At 39.3% G+C, this 19131-nt stretch overlaps 1 long non-coding RNA gene across 1 annotated transcript in view; it reads left to right on the top strand.

The window, feature by feature from the left end:
* Positions 1-19131, top strand: part of LOC111254878 (uncharacterized) — a 66460-nt gene that overhangs the window by 42769 nt on the left and 4560 nt on the right. Inside the window, exons 4-8 of the long non-coding RNA XR_015317930.1 lie at positions 7359-7510; positions 7664-7899; positions 8266-13261; positions 18377-18426; positions 18825-19102. This is a non-coding gene — a long non-coding RNA (uncharacterized LOC111254878). The remainder of the gene's footprint in view (positions 1-7358; positions 7511-7663; positions 7900-8265; positions 13262-18376; positions 18427-18824; positions 19103-19131) is intronic.

The following is a 19131-nucleotide window of genomic DNA, read 5'->3' as shown; positions in this document are numbered from 1 at the left end:
AGCATAAAACATGGTGAACCTATGCGAATTTTAACCCAGGCTGCGTATCCTTCCAGTTCATATAGGTAAAAAAACGTTACATTACAGGAAACAGATAAATCAGCCAGTTTGTCACAAATCTCGTCTTCATATACGATGATCTGCGAAGACTTTTCTTCCGAGAACGTATCTTTACAGCAAAATGAGATTGAGGTAGAACTGGAGGGACATATATACACCGCGTGGCCATTTTAGTAGCGTACACAAAGGCCCCAAAGCCAAAAACTGAGGCTAAGAGTCGATTAAAGAAATATGAAAAATGAAGTGAATGCTTCGTAATAAACACTAGATGAATACAAATTACCCTATTATTAAAAAAAGCTATTATGTTTCACCGGCGCTGTAATGTAAAGGTGGTTATCGTTGTAACGCGTTTATTGAGCTGTTGGAGACTACGATATCGCTGAGTGGTTTCAACCTAGCCAAAAATGATTAAGGTAGTAACATGAATTTATGTAAACGTTTTACGGAAGACGATGTCTTGCTTCAAGAATTTAATCGTAAGCTGGACCTGAGGTTACTTTTGCTCGTGTTTCCCATCTACTTGAAACTAACTAGAATAGGGGTAGGTAATCTCATAGGAGGTACGCTTGCATTGGCGAATCTGTCATATAAAAGTAATTCAGCTAGCGAATAACCGTCAATTAACTGGCCCGTAAAACTGTTATTGATTCGCACGGTGTAAGCAGGTTTGCGCGCAGGTGTTTACGGGAAATTTACCTAGAGAATACATGCGTGTGGGTATACATGGTGTTTGTTGGTTCGTGCCGAAAGGCTACCAGTTCGAAGACCATAATCAATGCATTGGTGCACAAAGGTGGTACTGAATGGGCACCCAGTGTCCTATCAAACTTCGAACTTGGCTCCGCCGAGACTAACGCACTTCCTAGGCTAGAGTTGATTTTCGCTAACTTTAATCCTGTCTTTGTTTACATGGACCATACTGTTCTGTATCTATAGCGCACGATCACGGAAAAATTCTCATAGAGGACCTAAGGGTAGGGAAATTACAAAAGTGTTTAGGTGGAATCGATTTCTTTTAAAATCGACAATGCTGCTTGACTTTTACAGTTGTCGTTCTCTACCATATCTACAGTTATCTACCATAAAATAAAATGGTTCGTCATTGTATCACGAAACGTAAATAATTACGACCGGGCAGGCAACCGCTTGAAGATGACTCGAAGCCACAAAGCCTGGCCTAGAAGGGATGCCGCTTTTTCAGAGTGACTTAATTTTACCCATTGATGATAACTGTGTGATTCCTATCAGTGCTCTAATCAAATTGTTAAAGAGTAAAGCTTTACAGACATCATTCATACCAGCTTTGAGCAAATAATTGCAAAAAATTAATATATCGCGCACCCACAATAATTCAGACTATACGGCCAATCTATCCTTCCGTCAACGATCATTTCATAGACGATGGTACGCGATGTGCACGTTCAGTTCGATTTTTCCCATAGCCCAATTAGCGATAATAGCATGAAAGATGGCATTGCTTTTGCCTTCTCCTAAATAACCTGGGGCATATTTTACGCATATGGCGTGGTGTTTAGGGGGCAACGTTTTCTCAGAGTTTCGAAACTTGCGTAAAAGAGGTTCACATCATGGGGCAAGACAGAACCACGACTTTGCGATAAAGGTGTTCTACGGTAAAATTAGCGTGGGATGTTTTTGTTTACGTTTACCATATGCCGCTGAAATCCGTTTTAAGGTCAGAATACTGCACATCCTATTCTCTAATCGAGCGATTTGTAATGTACTTCGTAGGCAGAACTCAGCAGTCTGTGTTCCTCCTTACTCTATCATATAATCTTGAATTAATAGCTAGAATGGCTGTAGTTAAATATCTGTAACATATTGATACATTGATTAACTTAGTTACTTGTTGTCTTTTCAAAGAAGAGTAACGTTCCCTATGTTTCTACGGGCATTTTATATGAAACTTAGTTGACAGCCTTTCCTTTTCCTATAGGCTTATTTAGTCGTCTGAAAATGAAACAAGATCTGTGTATGGGCCCCACATGCAGAATACGGTAATCAAATTTTAAGTTCTCACCCCCCAACAAACTCGTCTCGGACCATTTTGATCTGTTTGTTTTTCAGAGGTAGTATATACAATCGAAGTATGTGATCGAAAATATAATCATCAAACTTGCACAAAGTAGTGCATTATAACACAGAATCCGATATAAAAAATCAATAGCTCGTCTGTTTTTTACACTTCCGATATGTTTTAGGCGACGCATTCATTGCAGGACAGTCGCACGTATGCTCAAGCCTGTGAAGGACCATATGCTAACCTATTTCCTTAGGAAGACAGAAAACAATTTATATAATTAGACACATTTAAGGAAACTATTTAATTGAAGGAATGCCATTCGCTAATAATTATAAGATTAATAGTAATAATACACATATACCACGACTGCCAGTAAGAAGCTACTTCAAAAAATAAGGGTGAAATTAAGATACGGTTTGTTTTTCATATCACACGGTCAAAACTGCTCTTGTCCTGCGATAGGGATAATGTGGCCAGGGAGTAAATTTCCATCAATCTCCGAATACGAAACGGTCGAAACCACCCAGTTGCCACTTAGAGAACACAATTGCCGGGTTAAATTTAATTTAAGCAAGTTTTTATCAGTGCCGCCAGTTTGACAATTTTTTTTTCTTAAAGCTACTATGAAGCGATACATCTTCTACTGTTACGCTAAAAAATAGTCCTGCACCTCTCCACTGTGGAGTTTTCGCTCTGGCTACATTCAATTACTTCAAACTTAACAAGAACCCGATAGGACTACTGACTTGTTTTGCACAAAGTACCTAATTTAATCGGGAAGTTTATCTATTTCGTTTAGTTTTTCCGTCTTTTCTTTGCCACGCGATTATAGTGAACTAGAGAGAGATATTTTAGTTTTTTAACAAAACGTATCATTAATATTTTATTTTTTTGTTATTATTCTCCATCCAAAATAGCTATGTTATAATATGATGTTATAATATAATGTTATATTTTCATAATATAATCCCAAGAGGCGAGGAGAGGATAATTTTCCCAATGGAAATTTTGAACATTTTGGAAAATTTGCAACAAGTGGGGTAAAACCTATTGTGACTGCAAAGGTTAAAAGCTATGTTGTTTGATAACGATGAAACAAATAAAGCATGCAAACAATTACACTGTATTCATTGTTGGCTTGGTTAGAAAATCGCAGACGTACTGCGGCAACTGGTCAAGAAAGTAAAGGAAACAAAGAAAAAATTACCTTTAGAGAAAATGTAAATTAATTTTTTGCTTGCTAGGAGATTTTTTGGACGGAGTAGACTAATTAGATGAGACCTGTAGCAGTGGCAGGGTCAAGTATAGTATATACGATAAAATCTTTATGAGAAATCTTGTTATCTTGTTAAATGTTGTGATGATAATTCTATTCCTAACCAATTATATTACCTATACCTAACTAATTATATTAAACCACTACAAATTGAAGAATACTTGTGTTCTAGGAAAGTTTTTGACGGCATGGTCTTTAACTGATTTGACCGTACGGGTCGAACTATTAATGAATTGGTCAGTAATATATAGATCGATCATCTTAGCTCGTCAAGCTTTATTACATTAGGGGGACATTTACTCAAGTTACATAGACTTACACGTAAATCTTGTATACACAACTTTTTCCACAATCCTGTTCCTCAAATTAGCCCAGCCCCGACAACAAGAGCTACCTATACAGTTCTAGCACACCAGTGAAACATGTACAGTTGATATACAACATATGAATTCCACAATGACAGAGTTAGCACACTTTTCCAGAAACAACAATCAAATTTGATTTTTTGCTGAAATGTATTGCTCTCCAATTAAAAACTAAAAATTATAAACGTTATACTTTTTAGCTAATGAGGCACGAAATAGCCTTGAATCTATAACTAACTAACTGAAAAGGCCTAGTAGATAGACTACAGGATGCTTCACATGACCTAAGAGTTGGAAACTGTCTCTTACAGAGTTCCTCATTCTCTTTGCAGAAAGCAAGCTTGCTAGCATACTCAGGGCAATCCCTTGCAATATATTGTTTTTATGATTATAAGCGTCGCAGATAAAGCTCCTAATAAGTATTGATCATGCGTAAATGGATTACGCTTTTAATGCTTTTGTTTACCATTTTTGCGTCCAAGGCTAAGATAGACACATCGTCGTTACGCCGCCAAAACTTAAAGGCAGTATTCCTTATTCTTGGCGAATGTACCAAACGCGCAAAAAAGCTTTTGTATACAAAGGCACAGAAGCCTTTTACCATCTTTAAATTACTTCGTTAGTTTGCGTACAAGTGGCCCACAGATTCAAGCAAACTTGCTGTTCAAGGGACCGTTACGATTTTGCAGATGTCTTTATGGGATAAGCAGTCCTCGAAGTTAAGTGGAAGTTGTGCGTGCAGTATGCATTATGATCGTGCAAAATAGCTCACCTGAATACCGTTGTCAGCTGGTTGGATAAATGAATAATTCGGCAATGTGTCTCTTTGGCATAAGGTACAGCAACGAAACGCCTAGCTCAGCTCAAGCATCCGTAGTTAGGTGATACAATTGAACTAGACTGGCTATGCAATTGAAAAATAATGATAATACGTAGAATGCCCTTCAAAGCAGTTCCCCACACTGCATGAGTTCTGATTACCCGTATAAGTTCCACATGCGTCACAATTGATTCCGCACTAGAACTTACTATGCGATTGAAAAGGAACAAACCAGCGCGTTTGTCGAACATAGATACAAGTAAATGCCCAAAACAAAATAAATTTCACAAAATCAACAACACTCAATTATCATTTTTTTAGTAGGAATGACGCTTCTGAAGATGCATGCACGTTTTTCACGCTTCAATTTCGATAACTAGCAGTATCACGCGCTCTGTGCAGCCGGCCCTAGCACGAAGACGAAGACTCCTTGAGGAATGATGTCTGGTGCACCTAACAATGACTATGTAGATACGAAATCCGGGCAATTTTGTCCAAAGAATAGGATGTCATGAAACTGTGTATACTTCCTTTGCTTGTGCGACAGCTGGCCACATTCATCATACCGCAAATAGATTTTCCGCCTTTAAACGCCTTACAGTGACTATCACACCGTTTTGGTGAGGAAACATCCGAAAGAACAGATTGTATCCTGACTTTATTGCGTTCGAAACTGTTTTCGCCTCTTCATCCAGAACCAGTCAATGTAGAATATTCCTGCAGTTTCGTGCCGCTTTGATATGACGGATCGACCGTCCAAAAGGTCGCCAGCTCAATTAAAGAACAAGTTGCTCTTCTAGCTGCTCCCACAGGGACCATATTACCATCGTTCACAATAAACCAACCAGTATCACCAGTCTCCAACCGTTTTTCCATATCCAGCTTATGTATTCGGTCGTCAAATCCTATCGTGTTTGTCGGATCTTGAACGACGGCCTAGATCCGTCTTTCCATCAACTAGCGCTTCCGGAATGGCTTGACGTTGCAAAGCAAAAGCACGAGCACCGGTCGGGTCTCCCGCCAAGGCTTCATTGACGATCGCGTGTAGCACATCACTAATGGGTAGTACGCGACGCAGGTCGTCCCAAAGCAAGTCCTCACGTCAGCCGTCGACCGCGATAGATTAACGCAGAGCAGAATTTTAACAACTCTTCTGCCGTAATATCTGTGACAACCGTCTATGTTCCCAAACAAGTGGTTCTTCCTTCGCTTCTAATAATGTGGCGGTCTATACGTTCCGCCCGCATCATATCTTGCATTAATTGCCTGAATGAAGAGTGATAGGAAATGATAATTATAAGAAAGCAATGCCTTAGCACACACGAAGTAATCCCTGCTCTGTCCAACAGTTACATGCTGTGACGGTACGAAGTGGTCTGGGCGTAGAAGGGATGCAACTCGATAAGAAACGAGAAAAAAAAATGAAACGTGGGATCGGGCAGCGGAAAGAGTTTTGGCTTCAGTTAGAAGAATGGCAGGGATTTTGGATATCTGCAAATTTTACAAGAGATCAGTAAACGTCGTTAGACCTTCCGTAGCAGCCAAATAATATTAGTTGGGTACGTCAAACCGGCTTTACAAACGAAACAAAGAAATCGTGGTTTACACCGGTTAAAGTTTCTTCTCTCATAGATTATTAACAGGTAGCTTAATTGAAAGGCGTACGACTTAATTGCGAAGTACGAACTCAGCATGGCTATGCTATCGCTATTTTAAGCATTAGATAGAAAAAAAAAACTACGTTTCGGAATGACAGGGTTTTGTGCTTTATACTCCCTTGTTTCTCGCTTTTCTACCTAAATCCTCTATAATGAGCTTATTTATTGATTCGTTAAAACTTCGTCTGGATGTTCTTACTGAAAAAAATCCAGTCAAGAATCTGGCTCAGACACCCCTCATATGATTCTTAGCTGCTTGCCATTTGTTCAACTTGGGTCAATCGTCCTTGTAACTCATTGTTTACAATGAAGGCCAACGAGGAGACCGTAACATTCCCGAGCTCTAGAGGTCTTATGTGGCTCTGTAAAGATCCTGATAGGCAATCAATCATACTGTTGAGTACAGGTTCAGACCTTAGATTGTCCCCGTAAAGCATAGTACTTAATGACGTGATAAAAGATGCGCCAAGTTAACATCATGTTAACGTTGGGATATGTGATTGAACTCGGCCTAAATAAATGTGCAATTTATTGTAAACCTAATTTGTTGTATTGTAACCTAACCTACTGTAAATCTTTTTTGTTGTTGATATCGCCGTCGTATTTTCTCCCCTAGATTCGCATTATTTTAATTTTTTGTCTAATTTTAGTAACCTTTCGGAGAATCCGAGACGTATAAGAGTTTTATGTCAAAAGAACATTTCCAAAAGCAAACAGCATAAGAGTAAAACGAGGGCCGATCTAATACCGTAGAAAAATTCAATGATAATTCTCTGTTTCCCAATCGAATGATTAAGGTGGTATCATCTATTTGTTTCCTCGTCAGTATGAGTGAATGGATACAATAAGCGCTATTGATAAAACGTTCTTCGGCCACGAGATGTTTTCCTCAGCTATAGATTTATTTTCTCTTAGAAGTAAGGAAAAGCTTTAGTTTATATAGATCTGAAGTTTTTTTTAAGAAAAATGCTAATTTTGCTTTCAAACTGAAGCAAGCATATAAGTAAACAGCACAATTATTTAAGCCAACGTTCCAGTACGGCTTCATGTAATGGCAATTCGAAAACAGATGGATTTATGAAGTACCATAACATGCTTGTATTTATTAAATGACTGAAGCTTGCTTTTTAATAAGCCGTTACAGCTTTTTTGCTCTGTCGCCGTTAGTCAACAGCACACTTGAGTGTCGGCTCATAAGTAAACCAGGTATATCCACTCAGTGGCAAATCGAGAGAGGGTCGATGATTTTGCACCTAGTGAGGTCCTTGTGAAAAAAATACCCTAGAGGTAAGAGACAACATACACATATATATGTATATTTTTCTTAATTTTACCAAATCTTATTTTGAAATGAAAGCACGAATATAATGTTTCATTGAAGTAAAGGATTTTTATGTTTACGTGCGTCTAAATAGATTGCAATCTACATTTATTCTACAGATCGCCGTATATTTTTCGCCAACCTGGAGGTAATATTCGAAACGGAAGGGGGAGCAAGATTTTTTAGAGTAGCCATGAACAGATTTCATCTACAATATTACATCCGATCGCAAGGAAGAACCTGCGAGCATTACACGAAATGTATCACCGTGTGGTGCTCAACAGGAAACGACAAGAATCTTGCCTGCCTATACCACCTGTTGATCCAATTTGTAACAAAATGGGGCTCACAAACTGTAAGAAACTGCCAAAACGGCTCAATCATGTAGCCGTAAGAGACAAGCAAAAGTAAAAATGAAGAAAAGAAAATTAAAATCTGCACCAAATGAAATAAACGTTTGTACACTATCGAGCTCTGTGATGCAACAAACCTCTGAAATGAAATGAAATGAATTGTTTTGCTGGGTTCGAAGACTCGCATCACTAATTGCTTCTTACTTACATTAACAATACAAACTCCCAGCCTCTGCCATGCTTTGTTCTATGTAAGGTTCATCCGAATTTCAATGTCCCCCTGTACGAATACGCTCGATAGGAAACGTATTCTATTATTAATGAACTTCGTCCAGTAAAATTACTTCTTTGGCTTTCCTACTTTTCAGGTATCAAGCGAATTTTTGGACGAGCTGAAGAGACGCACCGTTTCAATTCGCTGGAGCGAAGTCTAGCATATAATATGGGTTCTGTGAGGACTTTACGGGTCTCCAAAGCCCAACAACACTGGACTGGGCACAAAATGATAACATCTTGTGCGAAGAATTGCCCTTCTGGGATCTTTATATTGTCGGTTTATTCATCTATCTTGGCATGTAGAGTAGCACTGCAGTAATCATCCATCGTTCTATTGTCTTTAGGACCCTTATAGCCCGCAACTTACCCACTTTTCTAGCTCGTAAAGGTTATCGTAAAATGGCCCCCTTGATGTTAAAAATATTCGTTCCTTTTCCTACTAAACAAACTCTAGTATGATTCCGCTCTAAAAATTGGTATGGCCATCCGTAATGATTTTATGTTGGACTCATCTTCCAGCCTTTGTAGTCCTTCTTAGTGCATTCAAAATTTGCGCATTTAGAACAGTGGCCAGGCTAGCTCTTCTTTGCGTTATTTGTTTGAATGATACAAAGCCGGTAAGGTTACTGGGCCAAATGTTTATGCAACAAACAATCTAGTATCATCAACATCCATGGTATCGTCTTGAGCGCTGTTCTGTAGTTCCCTGATCCCCTCCGGCTCTACGTTGCTGCAACCACTCTCCGCAAACGTTGTCCGATACTGCTCATCTCTGTCAAGTCTTACCCAGAATTCTAGCTGCCTCAGCTATAAGATTTCCCACCGGTGGGGAAGTATTAAAAATGATGATGTTGAATATACAATTTTTTTGGTTACACAATTTGGTCGCCCAGAAAATTAATGATTTTATATAAATGCTAGGTAACGCTATGAGCGCAGAACAGGGGTACGTCAGGTCTCAAACGAGGTGGCCGAACGAACGAAAGGTGCAAGCAACGAAGTCCACAGATTGCCGAAATGTGTTTCTTTTTCGTTTTATTTCAATTTATACATATTTGATTCGCTAATATCAACCAATCCCACGAACCTTCGTATATGCTGTAATTATCATATTTTAGCGAGTCTTACTCCTAACAGTGTGTGGAGCTCCGTCAAGCTGTCAATGTGCAGAAGTTGCATTTGTGTCTGTTGTTAAAGTCTCATTATTGATTTCTAAACTCCAAAGCGTGCATCGTTATGCAAGCTTTCAAAGATAGGTGGTAGAAGCTTACGTACCATAGAAAATATCAGAATGAAAACCGACCGAACTTTGAGATAACAGATAGGTAGAAACGGGATTAAAGTAACGCGTTAGCTATCACAAAACAATACTTTGCAATAACAGTTTGCGTTTTGGTTCTGGCGACTCTTAAGCGGCAGCGTCCTCAAATTGAACGCCATTTCTTTGGCACATTTTCAATAAGAAAAGAAGAATAAACTAAGACTAAGGAACGCTTATTGCAAAACCGAATTTGGCGACAAGTAAATAAGTTCTTCTAGAAGACGTTGCGTTTCCGACACCTGGGATACCGCGTATCGAGAAAATAATTAATATCATGGTAAGAGCAGCGGGCTTGCAAGCAGAAAAATCCATCGCTAAGCAACACTCTCTTTTCACTCCGTTCCGTCCGGTTCTTGTACGGTCGAATCTCGTAGCGATCGACAATAATTATAGTATCAAGTCCAACATCACTATTCCAACTACCCCTTTCGGAAACAGAGTCTGCCCCCTTTTTCTTAGCTGCAAACAAAAAAGGGCGTCTAGCTTAGGGTACCGCATTCGTACAGCCTTTTCGGCAACAATGAACATCCACATAACGTCGCGTTCACAGAGCAGCTGCTACTGCTACTGCTGCTCTGTGAAACGTACGGGCTAGGGGCGCTATTTAGCTCGTATCGCTTTTAAATATGCGCTTCATTTAAATTATCGGTTATATCAAATCTGCGGATACAGAACCGATAGCTAGGCCACATGTGAATACATTGCAAACGCGACCCACTATGGCTACATAGCCAATGTGTTGGCAGTTGTACGGCACGATCCTTCCCATTGATTAGGACCTAGAGAATGCTAGCAGTTCGCGTAGCAATTCTTTCACACTATATATATCATGGGGTAGCATGCGACGGGTTACGCGACGACATTTTAGTACTGTATCGTGATGATCATATACACAAATACATATATAACTCTTATTGGGACTGCATAGCATGCACAATATTTTATAAAACCTATTGTATAGGAACGCCAGTTTATATAAAATATGAATATATCGAGTCATCTACAAAAGCGCCGGCCCCCTTACAGAAGGAAACGGCAGAACCTCAGGAAATTTCGAACTAACTACAGGGTACCAACTGCAGGGGGTACGTCGTAGTGCTGGCGCCGCGAATGCTGCTCTTGAGTGTACTAATTATGGCTATGCCGTTTTTAGTATTAATAGTTTTTTTTTGATTTACCAGACCATTCGGTTCTATCCAAGCTGCCTTGTAGTTTACGATGACAATTTCAAATGATAATCTGCTCAACATAGATTCCATACATGCTTGAGCCATCCAGGGTAGAGACCCTTGAGACGACAAATGGCCTCATGAAACGACGTTAATTACTTCACTGACTGTAGAGCCTAGGACAACGCCCTGACCTAGCATCTTCAGTATATACGATTGTTGACTAATCTATCATTATTGAATATTAATAATAAGAAAGTGTTTCTCTTCGGTAAGGGAAATAGAAAATAGGGTATCAAAACTGCTTATATATTGCTCTCCTAAATGGGAATGTAGAACTCCTGGCAGATCGGCAAAACCCCAGGGGACGGTTAACACATTTGGGGTGAACCTTAATTTGATTGCGATAAGTAGCAACGAAGGTGTGTCGCAATAAATGACCGTTGCAGCTGTCAACTGACATTCCGAGAGGCTTTCTCCAATCTTTCTGTCCTTAGTCGGCAACGCTGTACCGGACGCTAGGTTCTCTCTCTCTCCAGAGAGAGACCTATGTATAGAGGAAAAAAGTGTTTTTTCAACAGGGTCCTTCAGAGCCGTAAAATTAGTTTATAATAAAAGGAATCGAGGCAAGGCATTGATTCCCGACAAACAAACACAATATAAGCACGTATATGACTGGATTGAACTACTGTGGATCCTTCAAAAACATCGAGCGAAATGATAATGGTTTACGCCTGTTGTTGAAAATCGGAGGTATGAAATCGCGTGGACTACCAAACACCGCGGCGAAATACGGTTTATGATTGGCAAAACTCGAGATATTGTGACAACATGCAAAAATTAGAGATATCTCTGTGTAAAAATGCCATTTTATACAATGGTATTTTTTTATTTATTTTTTTTCATTATATTATATAATAATAATATAAATATTATTATTATATTTATACATACAACTGGAAGGGTTAAATTGCGTGAATAAGTTGTGAATTTCGGCGACTATTACAAAGATGTTTTTTTAAGGCTTATTTAATCGAAATTGAACTTAGTTCGCTCATTTCATCTAAGAAATGATCTTCTCGACTTGCGCAAATTTATGGAAAAATCAACTCCTTTGGATCTCCAATAGTCATAAAAGTTCCCGGATTTAGAGTTGCTCATTTTCTGATGACATTTTTCTTAATCAATCATAATAAGGAACGTAGTATTGAAGATTTGTTTCTAGGCATTAAAAAAAGCTATTTTCTGCAAAATAAACTTGTTACAAAATATTGTTTTTTATATCAAGTATAGGATAAAAATTATCGTTATTTCTGGATCTTCTTATGAGAATGCTGTCAGGATATTGGTTTAAGATACCTGGAATTGGTTTGAAGTGAACATTACTTTGATTTGACAAATTTACTGCTGTGCGATATAGTGACCCTTTTTCCGTTAGCGCCGGATTCGGGACATTGACACAAAATATCGTCCTCTGCAGCAAGGACACTTGATTGTCCTTGGTTCTACTTCAGACCGAAAAATATGTCGATAATTTTATTGTGAGTAACAGAATGAAACGCGGACCAAAAGTCAAACCGGATCACATCAACATTATAAGTATGACGGGATGTTTCTGGCTTGAATGCAAATTTTAAACAAATCCTCTGTTTCAGGAACTCCTGTGAACAGTTCATTAGGGATATAAGTTGATGTATCGCACCAGCTTTGAAGCTCTATTACATTTAGTGGTTTTATTTAGTGATTATCTCGAATATCCCTCCGACACGACGTATCCGATAAAATTGCACCTAGTGGCCTAGGCCATGTAAATAAATGTACATATCGTCTTTTTGCAAATTGTTGAAAGCCCAAATAGTCCGGTTTACATTGATACCTATAGCAATATTGAACCCTCAACGTTGGCATTTTAGAAACAGAGAGGATCGCCGTTGGGCTAAATAACTTGCTCTTCTGGCTGGTCCAAGTAGTCACTGTAGCTTTGTTCGTCAAATCGACATTTAAAAATGTTGCTGGATTCAAACTTTAGCTAAATACTAGCGAACAAGGATATCCGATTCCTGTATTGTATTGTTACTAGGTGGGCTGTCGGACAGCTTACTTAGCTTAACACCTAAATATGCACACTGTTTTTTTTTTTGGTAAACAGATAATGTATGTTTCTAATAACGAGTTTGTGAACAATCATTTTCAGATACCTATATAAAAAGATATGATAAAAGATCGATTTTCGTTAATCTTCGTTAGGCCAGGCACGCTGGCAGCGGCAATACGAACCTCACCTTAACAGAAACATTTTCTTTACTTCACCTTGGTCTGGTTGTTTACAGAGGTAATTAAAAAGCTAATTTGAGCCCTGTTCCACAGCTGTCTACTCCGTCCATATCTGCCCATCAATAATCATGCGTAAGTGCTTCTCTTACTGACGAAAAAGAACCGACAACACTATACTAACGGTAACAGCAGTTGTTGCAGAAAATCGTTCTGGCAGCCAAGAACACCTTTAGGACATAAGGCTTGCCACTGTAGACGGTTCTTGCTGATACGGCATCCTGAAGCCCTGTACATGACGACGTCAACGGTTGCGTCCCTTATGCAGTAAGTATGTGTTCTTCAGCCTACTTTTGAAAAAAACTGTTTAGATCACATGCGCTATACACGCATGTGCAAATGTAGATGTAATGTTTACTGACAGAATGGAAATCAGATGATTTAATGTATAGTTCAGCTAATAGATACATCTAAGCTTTTGCACATAACAGATTGTTGCACTAGCTTATAGAAAGGATGATAACAACAAACATTATTATTATACGGGTTGGCTTGCATAAGGCGCATTTGCTTGTGCTCAGGGCAGTGTACGCGCCTACGCTAAATAGGACGGGCAGCAATCCTGCCGCCAGAGTATAACAGTGGACAGGCCGCATATGCCTGGGAGTCTCACGATGTGTAGGCAATCACTCCTGAGGGTATGTTTACCCTCTAAGTGAAAAGAGGTCACACGTACGTGCGTTTGCTAAATGCAGATTCTTTTAAAGATAGGATTTTTGTGGCATATTCGGTCCCTCGGGAGACGAATGGTCTATCACTAAAGCAAATTAATAACAAATGTTAGTGACAACAGGCATTTAAAATAAACACGCTAATAATTGCGAGGAGCAATCACTAGTCGTAGGGGCCATCAAGAACGCCATCAACTCTCTAGCGCTAAGCAAGCTAGCTTTCGAGCTTTTTTTTTTTTTTATGGTATTTCCATGGCGATTTGAGTAACATTTTTGTATATCGCCGAGTTTTCTAAACATCCCAATGGTTTTAAATATTTTTTTTAATATTAGACAGTATTTGTAAACATTGTGACAGACACGAGGTTTCTTCTTACAGAACCTCACTTTACTTGCGTAGAAAATTAATCCAACCAACAGCCTATTAGCTTAAGGAAAAATATGTAAAAGGATTTGTATTCGAATGGCAGGCATGAGAAAGAGTACCTCTAATCGTACGAGTAGTGCCAAATTAAAGTCACAATAGGATTTGCAATGTTATGTATGGAAAGTCGGTGTTAGATGCCCGTGTGTTTCAATTTTGTTACTGAATTAAATAGATTATCACGCTGTTCATGTTGAGCTTGGCCTAGTTCCAGCAGGACTCGTAAGCAGAGAAGATTCATTTCCAAGCTGTTAGTGACTAGAATAGAAATCTGTCGGAAACGAGACTGTCGACTCTAGAAACTTATAAACGTTGACACATCAGCGAGTGGGCGTCTCAACTAACTGAGTATTTTCTCGTCTGTGTTGTAACATTGTAAATAGCGATTTACAAAACTTTTTCCCCTGCTGAATATTGTGCTGCTGGTGATGTCTTAGACGGCTGGCTGCACCTACGGTCTGAAAAGTCGGGGGTCGCTGGTTCAAGTTTCTGACGACCTATACAATATGACGAATGTGATTAACTTTAAACCAAAAAACTTGTCGATGTGGTTCCCCTATATATATCAGGAGAAAGCAGATTAGCTTTATATATATATATATATATATATATATATATATATATATATATATAATTATATAAAAGTATAATTTAGAAGGCACATGTCTTTATAGTCGCGGTTTACGGTATACATACAGGGCTAGAGCTTAATTACCAAGCATTCAAATAATACGCTTTTGTGACGATGTGGGGATACGCAGTTCTAGGGAAGACGTATAACAATCATAACTTACAAATATATTCCTTTAATACTTCTTTAATAATGCCCACTCTTTTAACGTTATCTTAGCATAGATGTTATATGTGATAGGCCTATAAGAACTTTAGCCCAGATTTGATCTTTGTATTAACTTAAATTTTCTCTTCTTGAACTAATCGCCAAGCATGCAGTCGTAGGGTTTCGCGCCGTGTACATATATATATATATATATATATATTTCTGTTAACGCGCACACACACTACAAACATTAGGTGAATACAAAAAGTAATTCTTTGTTAGATATATCAAGCTTTAGGGGTAGTTGACTTTTGTCGCCTATACCTAGCAGCTTCTGCGGCTTTGGTTGTCGCTTATTACAATCGTAGCTTTAGTATTTTTCCGATCACCACGTATCATTTCATCTGCGACGCCTGAAGGATACCCTCGTTCTATCAATTCTCTCTCTTAACTGATCAATTTTGCCGATTGTTTCGCTGAAACTAAACGTTTGCTAAATGTCGTACGATTTTTTGATTCTAAGTAATCCACAAATTCAAAACTCAATAAGCTTCTAATCCTTCCTGCCGGTCTGTTGCTTCCTACGGAGACTGCAGCATTGCGTGCAACCCCGAAAAGGGCTTAGCATTCACATCAGCTTATTATGCTATAACGGAACCAACGGCGGCCAGCCACGTTTCCACTGACACCTTTTCCTTCCCCAGCAATTCGTCTGCCTTTGCACGTGTATTTTCGAGCTTTTCGTTACAGATTTCGCGTGTGTTTGGCTTCTCTGGGAGGTGCGCTGCAAAAAAAAACACCAGCTCGAAAAGGGCACCCTCGACTCGCACACAACTTAGAAGCGTTGATGGATAGCGCGATGGGGGAAAAGCTCGACCTGTTCCGGTGTTTGCTTACTGCGCCCCCGAAGCACGTAGCCGTTCGGTGACAGTGTCAATCATCCTTCCCACCAACTCCTTCTTCGCGCGGTTGTCAGATAACCGCCCGTTAGTTTTGTATGCTGTTTGCCTCAAGCTACTTCGATGACGCTGTTGACGGCAACAACGACGCGTTGTCTGTGATCAGCCCGCGGAGATGGTCGACACATCACATAGCGTTTTCGCGGAGCTTCGCCACGGTTTAGTCCTTGGCGTCTCGACCGAAGTATAAACAAGATGTTTACATACTGGATAAATCAGCGAGGAGCCCGCAGACTCCACCTTAAGCGACGAAACAGGCTTTTTGTTCTGGTCTTGACGACCTGATGTCCCGGTTCTCGGTGACATTTTAGGAAAGGCACGCCAGAAGTGCAAAGTTGTCGATTTATGCGGTCTTGACCAGTTAGCCCACCGGCGGCAGCCGTACATCAGCTTCACGTGCTTCACGATTCTAGTCAATAACATCAAAACAAATCTCCAGCCGACTGGGTAACTGTAGCCCAGTCGTTGGCGTTCATATCTATAGGGTATCATTGAGGCTGTGTATGTGGTACATGTTCACTTGATTGCTCGTTTGGGTTTGTTTCTAGATATCATTCCAAAAATGAATCGCTTACCTTCTGGATGAAAATAAAGCAAGGATCCGATAATGTATGTCTAACATCGGCAAAGAAATGTCGCCAAAGCTTTCTGACATTAGCTAGCATTATTGTGTCTTAGCTCTTATAACCCTTTAGGTGCTGTCAAACAGAAAGCAGACAAGTAAACATTAGGTTTGATTTAAAATCAAAAGCTCATTGGAGAAGTTGAAATAAAGCTCAGCAGACAGTAATATTAATGACATTTTATTACTCGTCACAGTTCTGTAAATTAAATCAACTGCTTTACGACTAAGAGATGTAACATTCTAGTTAAACGCTACGAAAATCAAAGAGACAAAAATAATTATTTCCTAATTAGCTATGCATTCTTTCCCTTGGTGGCTTTGGTTGTTTAGTAACCTCTCGAGGTTTGTTCTGTGGTTTATTGGTAAGTTAAAAAAAAAAAGTTATGCATCCGCATTTTTGACAAAAAAATACTTGAGATTCGATTCACAGCATTCAACCCATCAGGAGTGTTTTTGACACTTTTGATTAGGACAGCCTTCCCGATTCCCTTGTCGGGTGTATCAGAGTGGTGCAGGGTGTCAAGAGTTCGATTTCGCAGAAAACAAGGCTCGGATCATGAATACGTTTCTTTTTCTGCTCAATAGAAATGGTTTAAGCAATTATAGAGGACCAGAAGCCCTAATCCAAAAGTATACCTTGTTTTACGTCACACAAATGAACTTGGCATTTTGCGGGGGCGAAACGTAAGTAAGTTTTATTTAATGATCATGTTTCAGCAAGCATGAACTTATGGTACGCCTATACATTATTAAAGCTGAACGGATTAAGATAGTTTGGCTTCAGGAGGAATAACTTCGGGAGCAAATTGTAAGGATCAATTTTAAATGTGTTTATTAATTAATGTGCATCAGTGAAAACATCCTATCTGCCCCTGCCTTGGACTGTAATGATTACGAAATTGAAAAATAGTAAAATATTTATCTGCCATAGTAGTTAAATGTTTTGAAAACGTTGGAGAGAAAAGTGTCCGGAGAAAGACGAGCTTATTAGTCATGTCTGTGGCTGTCACAGATCTTAGAAGTATGATAAATTATTCGTCGATAGCGTGTATCTATATACCACACCTAAAATCCTATTCTAGAAATCTCTTATATATATATATATATATATAAGAGATGAGCAGAAGCGTTTTATTCTAACAGATGAGGAAGAGCTCTAGGCTGTAATCGCTTCGCTACTGATAAAAGGCCATAACTGCCGTTTTAACAAAGCACACAGCTATGTCTAATGTTCTATTCTTAATGAGGAGAAGAACGCCAACTATCCGTTGAGTTACACGACATTATGATAGCAGAAATAGTTGTGCCGAGACTGACTTCTGAATCTTTCGAAAAGAGAGGTTAGGCGAGCGCTAAGCTTATCAATCACAGTTATGCTCTATCTTTTAATCGGCTATTTACCGTTCTTAGCATAGAACGTCTGTTGATGATCTCTCCCGTAGGCGTCGGAGCATACTCAACCCAGCTTGCAGTTTCATCTTCTGATGCGTTGTTATTCTCGTTTTTTTTTTTTAGAAAGCGTATGTATCGCGTTATGCTCATCAGTTCCGTCTGAGCCGCAAATCCTATTTTTGCCTTGTAACGTGATCAAAAGGTTCAAAACAATTGTAAAACTTCCTGATACCTCTAGTTACATATTATATGGCCGCTGCATGCGGAACTTCTTGTTGGCATCCCTTCGATCTGATACTTCCGGGGCCCTACTGTCCGTATGTATAATTCAAGTACCTTTACAAAAGAAAAACGAGCTTCATATTTTAGCTATATGAACTCGCGAGACAGAGCTGTGTTTGCGTATGAAATGGACTTAGAAATTCGTATGGCTAATATCTATTTAAAATGGGCATTCATAATGGAACAAAATGAGGCACGAATTAGAGTTACATCATTGTAGTCAACTAAGTAAGATAACTTTATTATTTCAGAGCTGACAGAAGAGATCGTACGTAACCTGGATACATGCAGGTTTAGCATCGTGAGTATATATATATATATATATATATAATATAATGATTACTTAGTGTGGTAAAGATCATGCAAATATTTTTCCATTAGCAGTTACTATTATGCCTACTAGGGTGGGGATAAATACAAACCGAGGCAAACATCCAACGTTGAGGTACAAACTACTTACGACCTCCGTTTGCCTCTACACTTCACTGTTTAAAGTCCATTAGCAGTAACCACAAAATGACTGAGATATTTCGCCATGCCAAAAGCGCAAACCATGTAAGATGGAACTCGGGTGTTTAAGGAATTTAGACGCTTGGATGTTCCTCACACCGTAGCCACCGTCATCTGCTCGAACTCAATGAATTTAGTCATCGCACTTCTACCGACTGTTTATTTAAATGTGTCTTGTTTTGCCCACAGGTTGCGAGTGTTTCCCTATACCGTTAAGCCATTGTATGGTATGCTATAATGTGTATCGTGCCGACTTCATCATCGGTAGTAATAGGATCGCATGCCTACAGGTTGGATAAGTGGCTGAAGAATTGAAAGCCTGGTGAAGGCCTCGCTGTGACGTACATCCGGCGTACGTCCATGTATTCATCGCATATCGAGCCCAGAATATAAGGTTACGCTTTGTTAAACCGATGCGTCGGTGCATCGCAAATATGCTTGCAGCGCCGTCGTACGCCATAAGTAAGGTAACGTTTCTATAATGTTAAGAGAAAAA

Source organism: Varroa destructor, unplaced genomic scaffold, assembly GCF_002443255.2.
Source record: "Varroa destructor unplaced genomic scaffold, Vdes_3.0 BEIS01000007.1, whole genome shotgun sequence".
NCBI classification, from domain to species: domain Eukaryota; kingdom Metazoa; phylum Arthropoda; class Arachnida; order Mesostigmata; family Varroidae; genus Varroa; species Varroa destructor.
Note: the sequence above shows the minus strand (reverse complement) of the source record. Positions and strands in the feature narration are given on the sequence as shown.